The sequence below is a fragment of the Thunnus albacares genome, chromosome 4 (assembly GCF_914725855.1).
Source record: "Thunnus albacares chromosome 4, fThuAlb1.1, whole genome shotgun sequence".
In the NCBI taxonomy this organism is placed as follows: Eukaryota; Metazoa; Chordata; class Actinopteri; order Scombriformes; family Scombridae; genus Thunnus; species Thunnus albacares.
Window position 1 is genome coordinate 29,852,958 of NC_058109.1, and position 6,237 is coordinate 29,859,194.

Here is a 6,237-nt window from a genome sequence, read left to right on the forward strand (position 1 = left end):
GGATGCCCCATTTAATGATTCTGACAGTGAGCAATGCAAATCTAGTATATTAAAATCAGATTTTTTTATGATGATACACTTAATATTCGATGGGGAAAATGAAACATGACTCTTGAGCCATGTTTTCCAACAAAAAAAGAAAAATAACCTGTCCTTTATTCCATTGTAAACCAAGCAGTAACACACAGGCCTGTACCATAATCCTGCTGTTACAACAAGGAGATCAATCATTCTTTGTACTGCATTATTTTCATCATTATTGGCTCAGCTTTTGCACAAAAAAGTAATTTTCAGTGAGTAGCTATAGGCACAGACTTGCTTGACTGCTTTTGATGCCATTACCCCACCAATCAGCAAGATATGTGCCCAGCAGAGTTGACATTTTGGGCATATTTATGCAATTTGTGAGAACGTCTGCATGTATATAGCACAAATCACTCATCACTTAATAGATCCAATCAGGCTTGACTGTGTCATCTGTACGATTATGTGTACTTTTCTTAGTTGATATGAAGACGGTACAATTCTGCAGTTCAGGGTCTGCAGTCTCCGTCCAAAGCTCTGTTCAACTTGTTTGATAACAGGATAAACAAATGCATTATTTATTTTTCCGTTTTTTCATGTGCATTTAAAAAAACAAAATACATTTCCCGTTTTTCCCATTTCTCTAACCAGTTTTCATCTTCAAATTGGTAATTGGAATAGAAATTAAACCAAAACTGGTAATAACTTTTTTGCTTGTCTGTCTAAAAAAATATTTCAGAAGCTTAACGTTTAATTCTGTTTCCCCTAGATAGTTTCCTCTGTCCTGTCAAGTTAACTGCAGTTTTTAGTTTTGCTGCACTGCTCGGACGGCTGCTTTACTTCAAACAATTGCACTGTATTAACCTGGACTGTGTGTGTGTGTAACAGCTGATCTTTTGGATATTTAGAAGAGCACAGAACATTAATTGGAGACACATGTTAATGCCAGGTGTGAACAGACATACTTAGAGCTGTCCATTTGTGATCAGATTACCCAAGATGCATGTTGATGCCAGGTGTAAACTTACTGTCCACCTTTCCTCCTCTTAGAAAACAAAGGTTACAATATTGTAATCCTAGTTCTATTAGCATAGGCAGAGCCCTCCGCTGGACTCTAACGGTACTACCCTCCTCCAATCACATGCATGTATTCGCCCACTGAACTTTGCATAAATATGGCTGGCCAATCAGGACGTGCCTACCAGAATACGTGTGGAGCCCACAGTATAAAAGGCAGCATACCTGCCGTCTAACATCCCACAACCTTTTCAACAAGTGGTATAGGTGTGGCAGGGCCCGTAGGTGGAGGGCTCTGCCTGGGCTAATAGAACTAGGGTTACAGTATCGTAACCATAATTCTGTTTCACACAGGCCCCGTCCTTTACTGGACTCTATGGGTACAGTTGTGGAGCCCAATGAATGAATGCCCTATCGTGACATCCAACCCAGTCCCACTGATCCTGACAGGCTAAGTGTTAGTCGCCGCACCCACCTACTTCGTATAGCCTAGACAACCACAGCAGAGAAGTAGGGGGGCCCCGACAACCCAGACAATACACCACTGAACTGGGTGAAGCCATGGTCTAACCTCAAAGGGGTCTACTGTTATGCAACAGACCCTCTGCACACCTCATTCCCCGGGTCATCAAGGAGCACAGGAAAACTCCAGGAAGATAGCTGCTCTGTGCAACTGATGGGGGCCTTGCGTTCAACATAACATGCTAACGCACAAACTGGGCAAAGCAGATGCAATTTCGCCTCCCTGTCCCTCGCCTGGGTTGGAGGGCAAAATGCATCCAGCTGAATAACCCCCGACCTGGAAGAACTCTGTATGTTTTGGGGAACAAAGGAGGGATTTGGTCTAAGAGTAGCTCCACTGCGGTCACCATGTAGCAGTATGCAGTTGGGGTGAACCAACAGGGTGTTTAGCTCACACACTGTCATAGCTGAGGTCAGAGCAAGCAGCAAAGCTGTTTTGGGTGACAACACCTTCAGAGAGAGGTGCTCCAGAGGCTTGTAAGGATCCTTGACAAGAGCCTCCAGCACCAGAGGCATTTCTCATTGGGAGGTAGAGGCAGGCATCACTGGGTCCTGTCCCTTGACCCCCTGCAAGAAATGTTTCACAAGAGGGTGGCTAAAGACCAGTCTGTTGCCAAAACCCTCGTGACAGCAAAGACAGCTGCTGCATACACTTTAATAGTGGCATGAGACAACCCTCTATCCAGAAAACATTGCAAAAAGGAGAGAATAGAACTGACTGCACACATCAGAGGATCTAACCTAATTTCCTCTCACCAGCGTTGGAATCCCAACCACTTTGCCCTGTAACAGGCAGTGGTGGATCCCGCCCTCACCACATGGTCTGTACAACCCATACAGGCTGTCCAGCCCGCATCAGCCTGTCCCTTTCAGGATCCAAACCTGGAGGGGCTGGCCCAAAATGGGCAGCATGCCCATCACCCCTGCCTCCTGGGACAGAGCCCCCAAAATGAGGGGATTTACTGGACCAACTTCAGCAGTGGGTCTCCGCGGGACACTGATGTACACCAATGACATTAACTTCATCATCTGCAACAAAGCCATCATCTCAGTGGGGATGACTGGGAGTGGTGGCAGTGTGTTGTCAGCTGGAGCGAGGGATTTGGTGTCATCGATCATGAGCTCCGACTCACTATCCTTGCAGCGGAGCATCACGTCGAAACACCGAAAGTGATCCCACTGTTGCTAGCGTATAATCTCAGTTGGCTGTCGGCAGTCAGCGCAGGATGGTGGCTGCTGAGCACCTCTCTCTGCATTGTCTCAACTCGAAGCAGAACTCATGACAGTGTGTGCTGGCTATGAAGCTGGGACACAAGTGACTCCATCCATGGAGAAAGCTGATCAGTGAGCAAACTCACCATTGACTGAAGAGAAAAGGATGTTGGACAGCAGGCACACTGCCTTTTATACTGTGGGCTCCACATATATTCTGGTAGGCACATCCTGATTAACTGGCTACGTTTATGCATAGTTCAGTGTGAGTTTTAACCACTATATCTGTGCTGAGTGTCTTCCTTCACATCCACGTGCCTGACTGCATCCATCCCAGGAGCAACATCTGGAAGCCACATGTGCTCAGGACCTGGGCAGACCGGAGCCAGAGCCCAAAACAGCTCAGGGGGACATTTTATGCTAGGTTGGGATTGCTGGATTAACCTGGCTGCTTGTCAATCATTTTTAATTACCAGGACTGCCTATTAATGTTAGCTCCGTCTCCCTATTTTCCTCTTCAAATTAAGACTTAAATTAAGTCTTTTTGGCTGAACAGAGAGGTGGGAAGTTAGTTAGTAGCAGGGGGTCACATACCTTGGCTTTTCTTAAAAGACCAAATTAGTGTTCTTGCATGTTTTAGTCATACAAATCTCAAATTCTTTATACTCCCACGGGTCATTTTCCAAATGATAAAATATTGTCGTATACCATTGAACATGTTTTTTGCCCTTATGATATATGATATATATGATATGATATAAAGAGCTCATTCTAAGGTAATAAAAACACAACAGTGCTTATTTTCAGGTGATTAATTAAAGAATACTAAAAATGAAAAAAATTAAATGATTACACTTTTTTTTTTTGCCAAATCCGTTCCGCTAGATTCCACTAAATTCTACACACTGCACCTTTAAAATATATTTTCAGTGTATTTGTTTACACTTAAAGGGGACATATGCACATTTACAGGTCTATATTTTTTTTTTATCTGGAGCTCTAGTGGAATATCTTTGCATGATTTACAGTTCAAAAAATTCCTTAGTTATCTTTTACTATCTTATATCTTTATACAGCCCCTCAATTCAGTCTCTGTCTGAAACAGGCCATTTTAGCTCCTGTCTCTTTAAGGCCCCCCTCCCAATAAGACGACTCTGTTCTGATTGCCAACTTCCTCCTGTTCAGAAGGCTTTGTCAATAAACATGAAATAAACTATAGTTGTAGGATTTTGTTACTTTTCCTTGTTCTTTTCTCAAAATGTTGACATCTCAAATACATCCTTATGTGTTTGAGATGGAATCAGATCTGAAATATGAGAGTGGACAATGTGAACAGCTCATGGAAAAATCTTAACAACAACCTTAGCAACTAAGGCTACAGAACAGACGTTCATATGTTGGCATGCGCAACAGGCCAACATCAGCTCGTCAGCAAGGTAGAAAAAAAGTTGCAAACGAAACATTCTGGGCAGGTTGAAGCCCTGCCTTTTGACATGCAGAGAGCATTTCTAATCACATTAACCTCAAGTTTTGGAACTTTGACCATGTTTAGCATAGATATCCGATGTCATAACTGTATATAAATAATAGAAAATCTCAAAAAGTATAATATGGCCCCATTAAAGAAGTTAGGGAAAGGGGCAGCACTCCAACAGTGATACAAAGGGCCACTTCATGTCCTGATTACATTGTGGTCATGTTATTTGATGACCAGTGTGGCTAGCTATTCACCCAAAGTCTCATTTGATTGGATGATCTTTGTAAACTCCTCTGAGTGCAGGATGAGTCATCAAACATTTGAAACCTTTTGCAGGAAGAGAAAAGACAGAGATTTTGATGTAAAAATATTTCAAAATAGATAGTGATTTTTGACATATATTTGGCATATAATAAGAGATAAATGAACAATTAACACAGGGACACAGGATTAAAACTGTGAAAATACATTCTTCATTTCACTTGGTCTTCAAGGACCAAGTGAAAGAGGGCCAACTTCCTCTGTTGACTTGGTGTTGTTTTTAGTGATGGCACAAGCCAACTTTTACAAAATACACATTGTATTGACCCGGGTTATGTGATGCAGTGTTTGTAAACAGAGAGTCAAAATCATTCCAAACAGTGATGAGATGACATCAGCTTGATGCACAAGCTCTCCCATTTCACAACAAAGTTCTCTGCTCTTTGATTGTCAACGTTTTCCCTGATGCTTGTGAACACCACTTGTGTGCGCTGACATATTTATGGCTGTTTTGGTTTTTTGAAGTGTTATAGGAAGCTTAAACTGAGGGACTTTTGGGACAAGAAGGAGTCTCTTCATAACAGGCTGTCAACTATCCCAAGTGGAAACACAAATCATGCATTTGCTCTTTGACCCTCACTGAATATTGCAGCAGTTATGCAACAGTGCTTAAATGAGTTAGTGTCATGTGAAGAGCTGATTCTGTCTATAACCGGATAGAGAACCAACATCCAGTTTATGTTGTTTAATGGACATCTTCATTTTCTTCTATCAACTGTTTGATAGAGCTGTGTATGTAAAAACCTCAGATGTCGCTGCTCCTATTTGGTCTGTCAGTTCAACTTATTACCGTTTTAAAGACTTATTTGTGTTCTAAAAACCTGAAACTGCAGGAAAAACATCCATAGCTGTCAAGGCACTCATGCACAGAATTTTTAAGAGTTGTCGAGGACATATTTGCAGACATGTAAACTACATTACAGAGGAATATAACAGTCTTGTGTGTGTCCACTCAGTTGGAAAGAAATGGATGTACAGAGGGACTTGAAAAGCTTTTTGCAGTTGGTCTTTCAGTGTAGATTAGTGTCAGCAAGTAACAGACTGTGGAGCTCCTAAACCTCCTGGGACTGACATCTGGGTGCAGGAGATCACCAGGCAGTGACACAAAGGGACATGTGAGGTGAAAAAAGAAGATTGACACACAACTGAAGTGTCAAACAGGGAGAGCAGAATAATCCATCAGAGTCAAAAGGGCATGAAGACAGCTGATGCTTAACACTTTCAGGCATCTTTAGATAATCTTTTCATGGTTATTTACTGGTTAAAACTCAGATTGATTGTTAAAGCTGCAGTATGTATGACTTATGGATTCTTTTTTTTTTTTATTACCAATGTTTCATAGCAAAAGATGAAGACATTTCTCTACTCTCCTAATTTAAAACTGAACTGTGCAGAACCCCATACATCCTAACAAGGAGAAGTCTGAAAGGCAGAAGGCGTGACTTTGTCCTGTCAGTCACCCTTTGCCTATTAGCCTATTAGCTAACCAGTAGGGGGCTGGGAGGGGTGGGAAGGTGGGAAGCGTATCATTTCTTGTGTTGATTCGAATTTCTGAAAATTAAAATTCCTTTCCTCTCAAACATTCCCTAAGCAGCTTTGAGATGGCTCAAACCCGGGGGTTAAAGCCAGTACTCCTTACCCGAATAAATCCTTTCTCAATGGCA